The sequence below is a fragment of the Peromyscus maniculatus genome, chromosome 9, assembly GCF_049852395.1.
Source record: "Peromyscus maniculatus bairdii isolate BWxNUB_F1_BW_parent chromosome 9, HU_Pman_BW_mat_3.1, whole genome shotgun sequence".
Taxonomy (NCBI): domain Eukaryota; kingdom Metazoa; phylum Chordata; class Mammalia; order Rodentia; family Cricetidae; genus Peromyscus; species Peromyscus maniculatus.
This window is the reverse complement of record NC_134860.1, coordinates 16,276,523-16,297,152: the sequence shown is the minus strand read 5'-3', so window position 1 is coordinate 16,297,152 and position 20,630 is coordinate 16,276,523.

Genomic DNA, 20,630 nt, shown 5'->3' with positions numbered 1-20,630 from the left:
ACAATTGGCCTCAATATAAAAACATAGCTTAAAGAAGTTTTTAAAAGTTAAGAAAACTCTGCTAAAACGTTTCCCAGAGGCTGTTTCATTTTTTTCTAATACCACCAACAATGCCTGTGTGTTCTGTTTCTTTACATCTTCTCTGACATTTGGTATTTTTACACTGACTTCATCATGACCTTTCTGATTAGACTAGGCTTAAGGGAGTTTCTTATCAAATTAAAAATGTTTTCAGTACCTGCCCATCAATCATAATCTTGATAGTGTATCACAGAGAATTTGAAGTACATAATCCCATGAATGTGCACAGCAGCTTTTTCTGAAAGAGACAAAACCAGCAGCAATCCAGATGTCCTCAACTGGTAAATGATTGAACTGATGCATGCTCTTCATGGGAGCCGTATCAGCAACTTTGGATAAACTGCAGCAGAGTTTAGCTCAAATTTATTATTCTGTTTCCTTTCTTTTCTCTCCCATCCTTCTTTCATCCTATCTTTCCTCTCCATAATCCTCCCCTCTATCCATCTGCTTCTTCCTCTCCCTTCTCTCCTTGTTTTCCAGTGCAGAAACTTTTACCAGGCATTCACACATGCTAAGCACATGCTCTACCATTGTGTTGTGCCTTAGAAGAGAATTAGCTGCTCAAAAGACTATCTCTCCACAATTATATTTGAAAAATGCTTTAAAATGACAAAATTAGTATAATCAATATCAGATTAGCTGTTGCCAGAGCTTCTAAAGGAGATAGGTATAAGCAAGAAATAGATAAAGCAGGAAAATGATACAAGAAATTTACTCTATGATGATAATATTCTACACCATGACTGTATAGTTTGTTAGATATATGAACTAGCATAGATATTGAACTTGCCTAGAATTAAATGCTAATGCATGTACATATAAAACACACAAGATCAGGGGCTATACTAATGCCCATATCCGGATTGCAATAATGCTCTAAAATAGCATGATGAGGTATAGTTAGGAGAGAGAGGATAAAAAGTATATGAAATTGTATTACTTTACAACTTCACAAGAATCTTTAATTATATGCAAATAATTCAGTTTTTCAAAAGTCAAGAAGTGACTGAAGTCATGCATGGGTAGTTATAAGGCAAAGGGTCATCTATTCTTATATGTATGGTGCAGTGGATGGCAAAGCACATCTCCCAGCACTCATGGAGATTGGGAGTGCCAGTGTTATAAAATGGTCCATCTTAAATTCTCATAAAGCTTAAGGTAAAAATAGGTCCTAGAGTCCCTATTCAATTTCCCCCTTTTCTTTTTTGCTTCTCAATTTTATATTCCTCTATCAGACAATGTTCAATTTGAAAAAAATTCTAGTATCTTTAATTCATAAAATAAAGTTATTTTTAGTAGATGATATAATTCAGAAAGACAGCAATGGCTGACAAGAAATCAAAATGTAAACCAAGTTGGTTTACCTAGACATGAGGCAGTCCACCATGGAACATGTCAAGAGACATGGTGGGCTAGGCAGGGGTTCAGTGACAGTGTGCTTGCTAGCATGTAACATCTCCCAAGTTTGAATGTTATCCAAAAACCAAAGCAAAGGAGAAGCTAAGAAAAAGAAAAATGGAGAGGCAGGCGGATCTCTGTGAGTTCGAGGCCAGCCTGGTCTCCAAAGTGAGTTCCAGGAAAGGCACAAAGCTACACAGAGAAACCCTGTCTCGAAAAAACCAAAAAAAAAAAAAAAAAAAAAAAAAAAAAAAAAAAAGAAAAAGAAAAATGGAGTTGGTGTTTAAGAGCACTTGTCCTCTGGCTCAGGTCCTAGAACTGATGGGACGGAGGATCGAATCCTGCTAGGTTTCAGTCGCAGAGAAGCACTCTACAGGGAGAGGAAGAAATGGCTGAGAGTGACTTCTGAGAAGGGAGACAACCGCTTTCCAGTGCTTCCCTAGAAAATAACCAGAGGGAAGAGACTAACTTGCCCTGTCTTCCTACTTTTCAATTTTCAATTTTCCTACTTTTCAATTGCCCTAGTCACTTTTTATCAGCAGCATGCAGCTGGTACTTAGTGAACTTGGGCAGTGTGCTTTAAGTACCAGACTCCTGTGATAGACAAAACTTGGCACAGAATGTGGTATATGAGGCTGAGAAAAAATAGGAGAAAACCATAGGATATTACTTTCTGTATGTATTTATATATTCATGAATGCTGATACATAAAGGTTCATAGAGAAATACTTTTATATAAATGTTAACAAACTATGGAAATTTGTCTATAATGAGACACAGAAAAACAGGAATGAGATAGAAAATGGTTAGAATAGAAATGTATAGAAAGTACATTACTGTCTTTGAATTTGTGCCATGGACTTGTCACCGTGCTTAATTTTACTCATACTATTGAATGAAACCTGAATATTCCTCCTTTTTTAAAAAGGGATTTCCTTCTTTTAAAAAAGATTTATTTAGGAGGCTGGAGAGATGGCTCAGCAGTTAAGAGCACTGGCTACTCTTCCAGGTGACCCTAGTTCAATTCCCAGCACCCACATGGCAGCGCACAACTGTCTGTAACTCCTGTTCTAGGGAATCAACACCCTCAAACAGACATACATGCAAGCAAAACACCCAAGTACCTAACATAAAAATAAATAAATTTTAAAAAAGTTGTATTCAATATTCAATGTGTATGAGTGTTTAGTCTATGTATGTTTCTGCACCACATGTGCTGGGAAGCCAGAAGCAGGTGTCAGATGATCTAGAACTGAAGTTACAGACAGTTGTGATTCTCCATGTGTGTGCTGAGAGCAGAACCCACATCAGGTCCGCATAAGATCAGCTGATGTCCTTAACTGCTGAACTGTCTCTCCATCTCCACATATCCCCCTTTGATGAATAAAGGCAAGCCCTAAGCAGTTAGCCTCAAATACAGCAATGTAAGACCTAGAGATTCTTATAGATATGAGAGGCAGATGTATCTGTGTTGTTTCCATACTATCATTTCTAAATCTTTAATTTCTCTTGTATCTTTTTCCTTAAAATTGATACCTGGGGAAGGGGGATGGCTCAGTGGTGAAAGGGCTTGTTGTGTAACCATAAGGATCTGATATCAGATACCAATAATGCAGGCAATGCCAGGTTCAGCAGCACACACCTGTAATCCCAGCACTCCCTACCCCTCATGTGAGAAGAGAAACCCAAAGCTTGCAGGCCAGCCAGGCCAGCACACACACTGGTGAACAACAAGAGACCCTGTTTCAGACAAGGTGGAGGGCAAAGGCAGTTGCCTGAGGTTGCCTTCCATCCTCCATACAAATGCTATAGCACATGGATAGCCATACTCATACACAAAAACATGAGCACATAAATACATCTTACATGCACACATACAGAGACAAACACACATCAAAGTAAATTGAGTGAATAAATAAATTTATTTATTCCATCATAGTCTTTTCTAGAAATTTCCCAAGTTTCACTGTCGTACCCTTTCCTAGAGGACACAAATTTATATGTATTCATTATTTGGATCAAAATTTCCTATTGATTTTAAACCCTTGGTCAAATAGCTGTTTATATTACTCCAGAGCACTTTCTCCATTAAGAAAAATGTATCAAAGACTTTACAGTAAGTGACACATTTATAAACATGGGGTTATTGAGATGTCTGAGATTACGGAGGGCTTGCTGAGCAAGCATGAGGACCTGAGCGTGGATCCTTCCCTTCATGTGAAAATCATGATTGTGCTTACCTATAGTCCAGGCATTGTAGAGGCAAAGAAAGGAGCATCCTTGGAGCTTACTAGTTTTTCCAAGTCAGTGAGTTCCAGGTTCAGTGAGAGATTCTGTCTCAAAAGCTAATGTGGATGGAGGGCAATTAAGGAAGACACTCAATGGTGATTTCTGTCCTCCATATATGTACCTGCATATTTGTGTATGTATACCTGCCCAGATTTAAACACACCACACCACACACACACACACACACACACACACACACACAGAGAGAGAGAGAGAGAGAGAGAGAGAGAGAGAGAGAGAGAGAGAGAGAGAGAGAAGAGATGATACACTTAATCGCTATTGTTTTACTTCACCAAGGCCCATACTAATAGCTTAAACTTATTGATCTTTTTAACTAATTTATGCAAATAAGTTTCTATCTTGTAAACAGAATGTGTGCATGAAAACAATGAGCATTTCAGAGCACTCACACATGCCATCTGGAATCAATCACCCATTGCCTTAGAAGTAATTTACATTTTTTTAGTTACTAAGGGTTTTTAAAATTTGTTCATGGGTAGGATAATAGTAATGTATAGGTCTTCTAATATTGTCATGTACACAAATAATTCAGTCATGAAGAAAATGATTAATACAATGTAATTATTACCTGGTATCACACACCTTAGTGTTTTTGTTTGTTTGTTTGTTTTGGTTTGGGTTTTTTGGCATTTGGTCAAAACACTTTTAAATTCTAAAATATTGAACTTGGACAGAAAGTATAAAATTCCAATTCACATGATTACTTTGGATCCAACTTTATTTAATTTAATATTATTTATCATGTTATCAAAGATGGATAATGTGTTCCTTTGATAAATCTTGCTTATGCCATGTATTAATTTTAGGAACTTAATTTTAGAAACTGGGAAATAATTTCTTTTATTTATTTATTTATTTATTTACTTATTTTTCCTTTTATTTTATTTTACAGAACCATTCAGTTCTACATATCAGCCATGGATTCCCTTGTTCTCCCCCCTCCTGCCCCCTCCTCTCCCCCACCTCCCATTCCCACCTCCTCCAGGGCAAAGCCTCCCCCAGGACCAAGATCCACCGGTAGACTCAGTCCAGGCAGGTTCAGTCCCCTCCTCCCAGACTGAGCCAAGTGTCCCTGCATAAGCCCCAGGTTTCAAACAGCCAACTCATGCAATGAGCACAGGACCAGGTACCACTGCCTAGATGCCTCCCAAATAGATCAAGCCAATCAACTGTCTCACCTATTCAGAGAGCCCGATCCTGTAGGGGGCCCCTCAGCCTTTGGTTCATAGTTCATGTGTTTCCATTCATTTGGCTCTTTGTCCCTGTGCTTTATCCAACCTTGGTTTCAACAATTCTCGCTCTTATAAACCTTTCTCTTTCTCACCAATTAGACTCCTGGAGCTCCACCCGGGGCCCAACCGTGGATCTCTGCATCCAGATCCCTCAGTCGTTGGAAGGGGTTTCTAGCACGACTATTAGGGTGTTTGGCCATCCCATCACCAGAGTAGGTCAGCTCTGGCTGTCTCTCGACCATTGCCAGCAGTCTATTGTGGGGGTATCTTTGTGGATTTCTGTGGGCCTCTCTAGCACTTTTTTCTTCCTTTTCTCATGTGGTCTTCATTTACCATGGTCTCCTATTCCTTGTTCTCCCTCTCTGTTCTTGATCCAGCTGGGATCTCCCGCTCCCACAGGTTCTCTTTCCCTTGACCCCCGCCCTTCATTACTCCCACTCATGTCCAGTTTGTTCATGTGTATCTCACCCATTTCTCCGTCATTGGGCGATCCCCGTGTCTTTCTTGGGGTCCTGTTTTCTAGGTATCCTCCCTGGTGATGTAAGTAGCAGTTCAGTCATCCTTGTTCCATATCTAGTATCCTCCTATGAGTGAGTACATACCATTTGGAAAATAATTTCTAATGGTCATAAATAATTCTGCAAGGCTTGAAATTGGTGTTATATTGCTTTCTACAAATTTAGTAGTCAGAAAGCATGTGATTATCTGTTAATTGTAAAATCTTTTCAATGGTCAACCATTCTTTAATATGGCTCAGGAATCAGAGGAAATTAAGAAAATTTAGTAACAGTTTGCCAAATGTATCTAAATCTAACCATGGGCAGAAATTTAAATTTCAAAATGTATTTTGACAAGAGAAAATGAAATAGGACCTAGCAGGATAACTTTTTGACTTTCAAATAATATATTAGTACAAAAATAGTTATTGACTATGATCAGTTGATATTATATGGAATTTTCTATTTTGAAATATTTTGTTGAGCACTAGAGAGATGGAACATGATTGAGCATGCTTCTTGCTCTTCCAGAGGACCCTGAATCTGATTCCAGAATGCATATGATGGCTCACAACAATCTGAAACTCCAATTACTGGGGATGTAATGCCCATTTCTGGTCTTCTCAGATACTGTACACATATGGTGCACATACATACATGAAGGCAAAACACTCATACACAGAAAATAAATATAAATTGTAAAAACATTCTGCTGGAGAGATTTCCTATTATGCAAAGGTTACATAATGGAATCAAAATATAGTATCTTTTGATGAAATTATCTCAGCTAGCATGCAGTCTAGAAGAACCATATACATTGTGTTTGTACCATTATTTTACTCTTATTACTTATAATTTATAACTGTAAACAATGGGTAATTCTATGTATTGTTTCAAGAATTGCCCTCACTGTTTTTTGATGCAACAGCCCCATTTTACATTTCTAGCATAATGTATGATTATACTCCCATTGCTCACTATCTTCATGAGAGCATATTTTCTTTCTCACTATAGCCATCCTAGTGGGTGTAATGTGGTGTCTTATTTTGGAAATGATTCAGTTACTATAATACCTAGTGATAATGGATATATTTTCATGGTCCTTTTGTCCTTTTGTGTAGAGTTGTTGTGAGAGAACCATGAAGGCTTCCAAACAACCAATAACCCTGCATAGCTATGACGCCTCTGAACCACATCAATGACCAGCATGGCACACTAACCCTAAAGTTGTGGTTGTGGCATGCATAGCTCGGCAGTAACCAACAGCTCTCTCACTATTCCTTCACCGTGCTTGCTTCTCCTGTCTCACGAAAGAAGATTTGTACTTTAGTCAAAATAAAGTTTGTATTTTAGTCAAAATAAGGCTTTGCATTTTCTGTTTTACTTTATACTAGGTTCTTAATAAAGAGTTAAAATCATGACTCCTCTAGAGTTCTAGCTACTCTTTCATCCTTCAGGCTTTTACATTTTTACTTCTACATATAGTAAAACTCTACATTAATATAACCAATAGTTCATTAATTTTATATCTTTTAAATAACCTAAGGCAGAACAGAAGAACAAATACTCATTTTCAATATATAGGGAAAGACAGTTATAGCATCCATTTTACTTTTCCTTTCTCTTTTCATTTGTTCCATTTGGTTGTAGTTAGTTTTATTACCAATATTTATAATTCATAGATAAAGTGTCAATAAATCTCCTACAATCTTCACCTCTTATACATTTGCTTTTTTATTCAAATAAGAAATAAAGCAGTAAATTGTGCAATTTTACTGTTTATTATATTTTGTTAATATTTTTGGTTAAAATAACATATTGGATTTCATCATGGCATGTTCATACATATGTGTCTTTATATTTTGTTCTCATTCATTTACTTCCCCATTCTCTTCCCCAGTGCTCTCACCCAAACTCCAGCTAGTTCCCTTTCTTCACCCAATTAGTTCAACCTGTTTTGAGTCTGGCTTGTTTTGCTTAACAGCTTAACACCATGAGTTCCACTTACACTCATTTTCATGCAAATATCAAGGTTTCATTGTTCCTTTACAGCTAGGTGGTATTCTATTATGTGCATATACCACACTTTCTTTATCTGTTCTTATGCTGATGAACACCTATCCTGTTTTTTTGATTATTATGTGTAGCAGGAATCTTCAAAGTTCTTATTAATAAAATCAAACCCGAGGCCAGTTATTGGGGTCAATGCTGGTAGATCAGAGAGACAGAACAAGCCACAGCTATCTCACCTTGCCAATTCCTCAGCTGGTCCTGTTTCCCCAGACTGGAAGCTTCTGTGTCCTCATCCCAATGGCTCTCACTTGAACTGCTGCTTAAAAGCCTGAATGCTTAACCAGCCAAATGCTGAACCAGCCAAATGCTTCTAGTTTCTGGTCCTCACACCTTATATATCTTTCTGCTTTCTACCACCACTCCCTGGGATTAAAGGCTGGCTTTCTGGGATTAAAGGCGTGTGTCACCATGCTTGGCTATTTCAATGTGGCCTTGAACTCACAGAGATCCAGAGGGATTTCTATCTCTGGAATGCTAGGATTAAAGGTGTGAGTGCCACCATTTTCTAGCCTTTGTATCTAGTTGCTGTCTGTTCTCTGACCCCAGATAAATTTATTAGAGTACACAATATTTTGGGGAACACAATACCACCACAATTATGAAAAGAGTAGCAATAAATATAGATGTGGAAACATCTCCATGGTAGGAGACATAGTTCTTTAGCTATATTCCCAGAAGTTTAGTTGTTTTTTGAGTTATATTTTTTAGTTGTAAGAAAATTCCATATTGATTTCTGTAAGAGATATACTAGCTTATATTCCCACCAAAAATGCTTACCTTCCCCCCATCTTTATCAGGATTTGTTGTCATTAGTTATTGTTTCATTGTATTGAGAAGTGATAATACAGAAGATATCATTTTGATTCTTTTGTATTTTGAAAGACTTGTTTTGTGACATAGAATGTAGTACACTTCAGGGAAAGTTCCATGGATCCTTAGAAGGATTTATATTTCACTTCTTTTGGATGTAGTATTTTGTACATATCTGTTAAATTCATTTGTTCTACTTTGCTGCTCACTTTGATATTTATTTAAATATCAAATATTTATTTAAATATCAAAAATATCTTTTCTGATGCTTTCTTGTTAAGTACATACATTTTAAAACCTTTCTTTATCATTTTTAACTAAAAATAGATTTTTTTCATGCAGTATATTTGTGTTTTTATTTCCCCTTTGCCAGTTCCTCCCAGATCCTCCCCACTTTCCCATCTACCCAAATCTATATTCTGAGAATTAGCATACATGTATACATGGCATATAATCATCTTTTCTCCTTCCACTTTTATATCTCAATCAAGATTCTCCCTTTCAATTTCATATATTTAAAAATGAAAAAAGGACCCACTAATTCTAGTTTAATGCTTCTCTTCTCTCTATGACTGTAGGCTTATCCCCTGGAGCATGTAATGCAGTGACTATATCTTCAAAAGAGAGTGAGTCTCCTTCCTGAATTCTATCAATTACTGGAGCATGTCAGGAAGATGTGGGGCCTGGAGGTCACCTCTCAATCAGTGTTAGGGATTTGTGTGGTTTGATCTTGTAGAGGAAGCCATAACTGTTGTGAGTGCATATATGTGGTAGCCATATCGTATCTAGAAGACAGAATTACACACTACTCTTCCACACACTCAGATTCTTATGTTCTTTCTGTCATCTTTTTCATGATATTCCCTGAACTTTTGTATGTATGGGGAATGATAATCACTCATTTTTTTTCTCAGTACTTTGACTAGCTGTGCATTTCTCTGTTGGTTTCTGCCCATGGATAAATCAAAAATTTTTAATCAAAGTTAAGAGCAGCCTGGTCAATAGGTATAAATATTTATGTATTTTTATTTTATTTTTTTTCTTTTTTATAATAAAAAAGGTGAAACAGTACCCATTATAATCCCTTCCTTTGTAAAAGTTTGTTCACTCACTCATTTATTTCATTTAATTAATTTATTTTTTGTGGCAAGGTCTTTCTATGTAACCTCAGCTTGCCATGAACACAAATGTAGACCATGGTGGCTTCCATTTCACAGAGATCTGCCTGATTCTGCCTCCTGAATCCTGGGATTAAAGGTATGTGCCACTATACCTAGCTTTTTAAATTTTCATTAATTTTTTTATACAGTACATTTTCATCATGTTTCCTCTCCCCCATCTCCTCCCAGATCATTCTTCCTCCATACTCACCCAACATCATGTTCTCTTTCTTTAGAAAAAGAAAAAAAATGGAAAATAAAATCAAAATAAATGAATAAGATAAAAACAGGAATATCGCCAGGCGGTGGTGGTGTATGCCTTTAATCTCAGCACTCAGGAGGCAGAGCCATGTGGATGTCTGTGAGTTCGAGGCCAGCCTGGTCTACAGAGCGATATCCAGCACCAAAACTACACAGAGAAACCCTGTCTTGAAAAACCAAAACCAAACAAACAAACAAAAAAAAACTAGGAATATCAATAAAACCAAAAATACCCAAAGAAAATGAAATAAAAAGTGTATGCACACATGTACATACACACACACACACACACACACACAACCACATACACACACACAAGCAAGCACACACACAGGTGCTCAAATGGAGTCTATTTGACAATTGCTCCTCCGTTTAGGGCCTGCCTGGGAGTGGGTGTAGTTTGTACACCCAGTGACATTCCAAATTTGATTTTCCTTTTGCCAGCAAGTATCCATTGCAAGTAGCTTCTTGGTTAAGGGTGGGAGTTCCCTATAATGAGGAATCCAAGGAGCCTGTTTAAAAGGCAAAGAATTTATTAAAGGGAAAAACTCACTGTACAGAACAGAATCGACAAAGGTTCTGGAATGCTGTTCTGGCTGCCTGGATAAATTCTGCATTCAAGTCCTATGATGGAGTGAAGAGAGCTGCCTACATGTATCTCAGGTCTTCTTGGTCACCTAGAGGCTATGCCCCAGGGGCATGCACTTCAAGGTCATAGGCAGGTAGAGCAGTTACTTGCTGGATTTCTACCAGTGGTGCTTCAAGGTCATAGACAGAACAGCTACCCACTACAGTTCCCCTATCTTGGTGCTGGAATTTTGTGTGGTTTGAAAATCTGCAGGGATTATATGTATTTTTTGTGCTGTTAGTTTCTGTGAGTTCATGCGTGTTTGAATGTTGTTGTGTCTCAAGACACGATTCCTTTACAATCATGCATCAACTCTGCCTCCTTACAATCTTAAACATAAATGTTTATAAGGTACTGTGACAGAATGACCATGTGGCAAAATAGCTGGGATGTTGTGTGCCTTAAGTCAGAAAGTGCTAGGTATTAGTTTCACGATTTCGAGAATTGTCTCCTTTCTTCTTCTTCGTATTCTCTTTATATCTCACAAGCTCTTTGAGTTCTTCTTACACTGACTTACACTGCATGTCAATTACAGCTAGCATGCCATATCGCTTTTGATCATGTAATTTTAACATATATTTAACATATATTTATGCATTTCTCCCTTTAGTTTTTCAATTACTTTTTCACATATATAGTTCCTCATATATTTGGCACCTACATTTTATAATTGCAACATCTCCTTGGTGGATTATTTATCTCTATGTAATATTATAATATTCTTTGTCACTTAAAAATGATCTTGAATGAAAATCTTTTTGTCTAATATTAGAAAAGCTTTTCTTTTTCTGAAATTAGTTTAATGGATTTTTTTAAATATCCTCTGCTTTAAGCCAATGTGTGTCTTTAAACCGAAAATCAGCCTTTAAAAACAGTGGGTTGGAAGATGGCGGAGACAAGCAGACGCAGGTAGGCCTGTGGCAGCAGCTCGCGGAGGTAGGCAGGTCCGGCGGCAGTGGCCGACGGGGATATTTGGACCCAGCGGCAGTGGCCGACAGGGACATTTAGGCCCGGCGGCAGTGGCCGACAAGGACATTTAGGCCCGGCGGCAGCTGGCAGAGACATTCAGGCCCAGCGGCGGCCCAAAGAGGTGGACAGGCCCTGAGGTGGAGACAAGCAGACGGAGGTGGCCAACAGAGACATTCAGGCCTGGCGGTGGCCCACAGAAGTAGACAGGCCAAGCGGGGGGCCGCAGGGGTGGACAGGCCCGGGGACGGAGAGGGGTGGACGCAGCTTGGAACGGGGACGCCCCTAGCCCCAACACCTGGAGAGGAGGCTATCTCCGTGGGTCAGAACCAGGGCGAGTCTGGACACTCCGTCTGAGGACAACCCAGGGCCCAACTGCTGATCCTGTGAAACCCAACAACTTGGAGGTGTTGGTGAGACTACCCTGCTCAGCTGAAACCCATCTGGGAGAGGATTCAGATGCCTACAGTTTGAAGTCTGAAGAAACAAGATCAGCTGAGGAGTTGACAAATGAACAAAATGTGACCTGGGAACACAGAAGAAGGCGCTACCCAGTCACCAAACCAGATCACCAGAATCATAAGTATATAATTCACCGACTGAAATCAGCTGTCCCTGAAGAAACAGCCCAATAGCACCAATTTAACCAAGAACCCCTACTAAACCAAGACTAAAAATTAGAACAAGAGAGGCACTCTCAGACACAGACACCACCTGCACCGCACAGAGGAAAAGATGAGTAGAGGCCAGTGCAAAAATACAGGCAACAACATAAAGACCTATATGGCAACATCAGAACCTAGTGATTCTACACCTGCAAGACCTAAACATACCATGACAGAAGAAACAGAAGAGATCAACCCTAAAAATGACTTTAAGAAGATGATAGAGGCCCTTAAAGAGGAAATAAAACATTCCCTCAATGAGGAAATAAAAACTTTCCTTAAAGAAGAAATGAAAAACTACCTTAAAGAGGAAATAAAAACTTTCCTTAAAGAGGAAATGAAAAACTCTCTTAAAGAGGAAATAAAAACTTCCCTTAAAGAGGAAATGAAAAACTCCATTAAAGAGGAAATAAAAAACTCCCTTAAAGAAATGGAAGAAAAAACGAACAAAAAATGGGAAGAAATCAAATCAAGCCAAGAAAAAGCAATTAAACAGATGAAAGAAACATTCCAAGATCTGAAAAATGAATTTGAGACAATAAAGAAAACACATGCTGAGGGAATGCTGGAAATAGAAATCCTGACTAAACGAACAGGAACTACAGAAACAAGCATAACCAACCGATTGCAAGAGATGGAACAGAGAATCTCTGACACTGAAGACACGATAGAGAAAATAGATGCGTCAGTCAAAGAAAACACTAAAGACAAAAAAGTCGTAACACAAAACATCCAGGAAATTTGGGACACCATGAAAAGACCAAACCTAAGAATAATAGGGATAGAAGAAGGAGAAGAATACCAACTCAAAGGCACAGAAAATATATTCAACAAAATCATAGAAGAAAACTTTCCTAACCTAAAGAAAGAAATACCTATGAAGATACAAGAAGCTTACAGAACACCGAATAGGCTGGATCCAAAAAAAAAGTCCCCTCGCCACATAATAATCAAAACACTAAACACACAGAACAAAGAAAAAATATTAAGAGCCGCAAAGGAAAAAGACCAAGTAACATATAAAGGTAAACCCATCAGAATAACACCAGACTACTCAATAGAGACTATGAAAGCTAGAAGATCATGGACAAATCTCATGCAGACACTAAGAGACCATGGATGCCAACCCAGACTATTATACCCAGCAAAACTCTTAATCACCATAGACGGAGTAAACAAAATATTCCAGGATAAAACCAGATTTAATCAATATCTGTCTACAAACCCAGCCCTACAGAAAGCACTAGAAGGGAAAATTCAACCCAAAGAAGCTAAACACATCCATGAAAAATCAAGCAATAGATAATCCCACACCAACATACACCACAGAAGAAACAAACTGGTGTAGCTATCCTAATATCTAGAGAAAAAGGATGTTTCAAAAGAGAAGAAGTCTTGTGGCAATGCCTCAGTGGTCCAGGTAACTACCAGAACTCGGAAAAGTTGGTTGAACTTGGGATTGACTGGGAGGCCAAAAATTTAAAAAGCAGAAGATTCTCTCAAGACACAAGTTGTGTGATAATAGTGTGTTTTGTGTGTGTGAATGAGAATTTGTAAATGTTGAATTCTAGGCTTCGACAATCATTGTCAGTGCAGATTAAGCTGCAAGTATTTATGCTTTAAAACTTAAATTATAAAGCTAGTTACGTCTTTCTAACAACTAGTTTTAATGTTTATGAGCATATTTTACCTACATTACCTTTTCAGGATGTTGAGAAAGATGCATCACAAGCACAGGCTGGAGGCTGGGGGCTAGATGGTTTTGAGGAAGAGGTCTTGGTGGACTCTTTCATAGAGCAAAGGGAAGCAATGCCTTCTGGGAAATGAGCTAAGTTTTAATCTAGTCTTTAAGATTAGAAGTCAAAAACAAAAATATTAAGGAAAGGAAAACCTAATTGATCTTTGAAGTATTGTTATGTGGAATTGAGTGGGACTTTTGAGGCCTTTCTTCCAGAAAACAAGGACTTGGTTGTCAGGCCTATATTAGGCCTAAACCTTGGTGCCATGTAGTTGTACTTAAATCATTTCAATGGAAAGTGTCTTAGTGATTGGAACTTCTAGTGCAGTTTGGAGTTCTTCCATTTGAAAAATGTGATATTTGCATGGGATTGTTTGAATCTTGTTTTCTAGTCCCTCTCCATCACCACCCTCATAGTCTGAAGGTAGATTTTTCTCTTGATAAAGGAACAAAAAAGGTGAACATCTTGTTTGTAAATAGGTATCTAGTAACTAGTGGTAAACTTGAAATGGTAGAATTCTTTAAAGCCTAATTCTAGATAGCCTCAAGAAAATGTATCTTAATTACTTTTGAACCTGTATTCACCTTGTTTTTTTCAAATATCTCAAGTTATATTTTCTTTTTCAGAGCTGCTTCTTATTTGGGGCTACTTTTTTTTTTTTAATTGAGGCGTAATTCATAAAAGGGTATATTGTTTTGATGAGACTTTTTACAACTGTGGCTGGATGTCTTTCTTTAGTCTTCCAAGAAGGGCCATTTTACTTTTTTAGAGTTACTTTTAAAAGTCATGAGGTCAACAACTTAGACTACTATGCATGTAAGTGCTAATGCAAATTAAAGCCCAAGTTGACCTCCAGCAGCAGTTCATTCTATGTTGACAGTGAGAGAACACTTTGCCTGTTAGGATACTGTTACTGGTGGACTGAAATGCTGAAGAAACCCCTCCCCCTATTTTGTTTTTTTGCAAAAATCAAGGTATATTCTAGGGTTTCCTGGTTGACCTCAACAGATAAACTGAGATGATAGTCTTAGTTCAGAAATGATCTGAATGTAGATTTACAGTCTACGTGTACAGCTGGCTAAGTGAGATCGCTTTCACAGTTCTGCATGTATCCCATCGGCTCCCCATTAGTCACTGAACTCTTAAAACTGGTATTGTAACATTATCACAATGTTTTGCGCCAATTTTATAAACTTTACAGCGCAATATGTGTTCCTTTTCTGAGGTAAACCAAAGGTATATTTCTCAAGGTTCTGCTGCTATCAGCAGCATTGATGGAGGATTTTTTATACATTTGTAATAGATAGAAATAAACCAGAAAAAAAGAAGAAAAAAAAGTGGTGGAGGAAAAGGTGAACACTACAAGAATACTCAAAAGGGCTGAGAGTTGCAAACGCCAAGAATGGCTTTGCATAGTAAATGGAATAGAACAGCTCTGAACTATAGAAAACAAAAAACAAAAAACAAATAAACAAACAAACAAACAAAAAACTACTGGTGAGTGGATGTGCACCCTGAGGATTAAAATAGAGCTGACTGGTTGTTTTTCATATATAAAAGTTTAGATCTGTGATTCGTTTAAGATATTTTACAATTTTGAGATAAATAATAAAGTGATTGGTCCTTTCTTTGTAACCACAAAATGCAGCCTGCCAGTAAAAGAACTGGCTGAGAAAAAAATGCCTTGTTGTAACAAGTTGCTTGGACATTTTTTTCACCTGTAGTACATAAAATGTTTAATCATGTAAGGGATATGGAAAACATGCTGTTTTTCACTTGTAAAAAAAAAAAAAAAAACAAAAAACAAAAAAAAACAGTGGGTTGTTGGATCTTGACTTATTCATTTTCTTTTTTTCTATGGTTTTATTTTTGGTTTGACTATGTCTTTAATGCTTTGAATTTGAGGTGATTACTGACAGAGAAGGCTTTTACCATAATCATCATATGCATTCATACCAAAGACATTTCTGTGTTTCTTGATAGGTTTTCTATACTTTCTCTATTGTCTTCTTTTTGTTTTGTTGATTTTTTTTTGTAATGGCATTTTAGAACTCTCTTCTCATTCCTTGTAATTCTATAGATAATTCTATTGTGGTTACTATTAGGGGATGACAAAAATATTCTAAAATTATAACTCTCTGATTTAGTTTAAATAGTTATCAACTTAAGTTCATTCATGTACAGAACTCTACTCCTTTGCAGTTCACTCTTCACTTTATTTTATTCATATCACAAATTCTTTTCATAATGAATACAGATTTTGTGAATATATATCAATTTATGATTATCTTGTGCACTGATAATTAAAATACTGCCAAAGTTTAAGAAGAAGCTACAAAGAAAACTGCTGTTTTGCCTAAATATGTTGGTAGCAGAATTATTTGTTCAAGAATTGTAGATCTTCCTGAACTTCATCAAGTAATCAAGAGTAAAGGGAATTGTATCACAAAAAACAGAGATTTAGGACAAAATAAGGGTTTGTATAATACAGTATAGATTTTTCAAATATACATTTGTAGGAAAAAAACAGTTAATGTAGGTATTTAAGGCCTAAATGTGATAAACAAATGAGATGGTCTTTTAATTTAGAAATATGAGAAGTCCTTTTCTGAATTCTTGGTCAAGGAAGTCCAAGAGACTCCCAAAATATCAGAAATTATTAGCATTGCCCTTGGTTGGTCCCAGAGGTGGAAGGTAAGTCCTTATTGCTGAAGACACTAAGCATTTTAAACATAGGGCCCAGAAGCTCCTGAACCAGAACTGACCTAGATGCTTCCTCCCTGAGGATTAGCTTTCATGGTACAAGAAAGCACCATTCAGGCTTCCAAAGGAGAGAGGCAACCAACAGTCCTATCCAGGTATGATGGCTATGAGCCACATCAAAATGGCACCATAACTCTATGGGTGTAGTAGTGGCACATATACCTTAGAGGCAAACAACAGCTTTCTAATTGGACTTATGGTCCTGTTCAAGAAGAGGGAAATTGTGGCTGGTAATGGAAATCTAGCCAACTTCCAAGGGTCAGTGAAGTAATAGATCATGGAGGAGAGCCTATAACCCCAACTTGACTGAACCCACATAATCCTGAACTACATTATAAATATTTGTCAGTATACTCACAAGTAAATGTAATTATCATGGTCATCAAGGAAGCTTCTTTTAGCAACATATGGAGATCATTACGCAAAACCAAACCAATTAAAATGCAGAGTTGTGAAACCTAGTCACAATGGATTCATCTATGAAACAACTCACATACCTAAGGCTGAGGGAATATTTCAGAAGAAATGGCAGAAAGATGGTAAAGCCAGAGGATTAGGGAGTTTTCTATGAGATTTTGTCTCCAAGAAATATCAGAAGCTATACCCATAACGTAGTAACAACATGACTAACTAAACATGAGCTGAACAAGGATAACAATGATAGACATGAGAAAACGGAAGAAAGAAAGACCACTAGGCTTCAGGCCAACAAAAATAACTACAGTCAAGTAAGGAATGCTTACAGTGAGAGGAATGCACGCACAGGTCAGCCCTGAACACATACATGCAAATAACATACAGTGTGAGCCTGTTATATTTAAGAATATATATGTATATACATTTGCATATAATCAAGAAACAACAATAAAAATAGAGCAGGGAGAGGAATATGGGAGGGTTTAGAGGGAGGAAAGAGAAAGTGGAAATGATATAATAATACTATAATCTAAAAAAATAAAAGAAATAATTAAAACTAAAAGCCTGATGTAATCATTTTATTTTCCATGAACGTGTATACATGTGTTGGAATAATTTGTGTATATATGGTATGTGATGTGGTGTATATGTGTGTGTGTGTGTGTGTGTGTGTGTGTATGTGCACAGAATGTGGGTGTGCACATTCATATGTGTGCATGCAGAAGCGAGAGATGGATATAGGATGTCTTCTTTTTATTCATTCTCCACCTTATTTTCTGTCTTAAGACAAGGTCTCTCACTGAAGTGGAAGCTTGTTAATTTTGCTAGACTGGCTAGCCAATGATCTGCCCATTCTCCAATTCCAGGGGTAGCAGCTTTTTACATGGAGGCAAGTGATTAAAAGTTAAGACCACAGCCAGGTGGTGGTGGTGCACGCCTTTAATCCCAGCACTGAGGAGGCAGAGGCAGGTGGATCTCTGTGAGTTCGAGGCCAGCCTGGGCTACAAAGTGAGGAAAGGCGCAAAACTACACAGAGAAACCCTGTCTCAAAAAACCAAAAAAAAAAAAAAAAAAAAAGTAAAGACCTCATGTTTTCAAAGCAAGTGCTCTTACCCACTGAGCCATGGCCTCAGTCCCTATTTTTATCCTTTTGACTTTTTAACTGCACAGTATGATAGATATTTATGCCTTACACTTTAAAAATCACTTAGAAATATTACATACAATTTTACTATAAGTGCCCAGAATCAGTCAATAATGTGTCAATTAGTAAGACAAGAACAAATATCTATAATTAGTGTTAGCTGTTGTATAATACAAATGACTCAATGGAATTGGAAGTAAATTTGTTTGGGGCCTAATAAAAATCGTCTTTAATTGGGCTCGAGAGATGGCTCAGCGGTTAACAGCACTTACTGGTTTTCTAAAGGACTTCCTGAGACCCATGTGGAGCAATTCACAGTTGCCTGATACTCTAACTCTAGAGGATATGATACACTGCTCTGGACTTTGGGGCCACTTGCACTCATACATACACAAACACACATGCAGGCAACCACATTTATAAATAAATAAAAATAAAATGCAGCTTTAAAATAGGGTTATAGTAGAAAAAAATTACCAAAAATCAGAATGCATTCTAATGTTTGACATTCAACAAACCTAAGCAAAATTAAATTTAAAATTTCCCTGACTCATTTTTGCTACACCCTCATGTACTGCTATATGTGAATACATTTTCCTACATGCTACAATGTAGAACCAAATAAACATTGGGCACTAAATACAATATATAATATTAATGTTAAACAGAACATTGTTATTCCTATCAGAAAGTTGTATCTTGAAAGATTTCTTTTTGATTTATATTTAAGAGATAAAGTGAGAAAATATTAAACAATATTTCTTCATCAAATCTGGATAACATGGTATAGAAAATGAATATACATGTGTATTTATAAATACATGCCCCTTGATAAATGGAAGAAGTATGATTCTTCACTTTTAGAGTAAGATCTATAATTATATAGAAATTGAAAAGAATAATTTAGGATAATACCGAAATGTTACAAGGGCAGAGGAGTACAGATTCCAAGATATACTCAGGAGGAAGGTGGCAGGTGATGTCAAAGTGTTCTTCTCAGTCATGCAATGAAGTTTTAAGTTGTCTAGACTCATATTTGCAACAACAACAAAACTGTGTCATGAGTAAGTAGATGCAGAAGTTAAGCAGGTTATATGGGGAACTATTGGATCCGTCTCCACTGTTCAAATGCTTCCTTAGCCCTCTGTTCTTCTACACAAAGAGATTAAAGTCTGTGGCATTTGAAAAGAATCAGGAGTCTTTTTCTTGTGAATAGATCATCTTTTGGAACACATCTGAGGCTCCTTCAAGACATGCACCCTCAGGAAGATAATTCTTATTTCAGCACCAGGTTAACTTTTGTTTTGTACTGCTGACCTTCATATCCTCAAGTAGTTTGAAAGACAATAAGCATTTCCTCTGAAATTCTATTGCAGACTTTTCAATCTCCAAATATAAAGTACTATTTTTCCCTAGAAGCCATAAATAAAAAATAAAAATAAAAAAGAACCAAATTGACAACTGAATATTCTTCCTCAAAAATTTCTTCAAAATGTTACACCAATGAGATTAAATTCTGAAGAAACATTATTTTAATTTAAATGACAGACTATTTATTTAAGTATTTTTAAAGTAGAATTAAGTTATGAAAGAACTCTTAATAAATTTTCTTTAAAAACCAATACGTCTTAATGCAGAAACAAAACAAATGGAATCACATACCACGACCACCCCAAAAAATTATGACGGACTACACAAAACACAATGATTATGCAAGACCCATGTTCCTTCAGTGTGTTTTCTGGAATCTGAAGAGCTTATTTTTACGTATCATTAATTATTGCTTTTGTTTTCCATATCATTGTGAGTCTCCACCTCTAATGCTGAACAACCATACTTCCTCCATTTCTTGGGGGATATGCATAAATAAATGTTTATGTAATCTAATAAAAATGGGAAATTCAGCTAACAACTGAACTAGAAAACAATTCAGATATCTAGAAAGATTTTTTTTTCCCTTAGTAGACCCCATGTGTATGATGGACAACACAACTTAGTCTTTGGCAATAGACTCCATGGCTACGATAGACAACACAACCTAGTCTATGGCAGAAGACCCCATGGCTGTAATGGAAAACATACCCTGTTCTCTGGCAGTAAACCCCATGGCTGTGATGGACACCATACCCTGGTCTCTAGCAGTAGATCCCATGGCTGTGATGGACAACACAACCTAATCTTTCTCAGGCCCCATGGCTGTGATGAACAACACAACCTAATCTTTCTCAGACCCCATGGCTGTGATGGACATGGACAACACAACCTAGTCTCTGGCAGGGTTGAAGTTGGAAAGTCACTAAGCATCTCATGGTAAGCAAGGTCAGATGTCTATTAAGATTATCCTCACTTGTATGAATTATCTGAGAGTTGAGAACTAAAGGATTCATACAGTGCTTTGAGGGAAATAGCCGTTGATAGGGACTATAAATACATATACAGACAGATAATAAAAACTAAAATATGGGCGGAGACAAGCAGACGCAGGT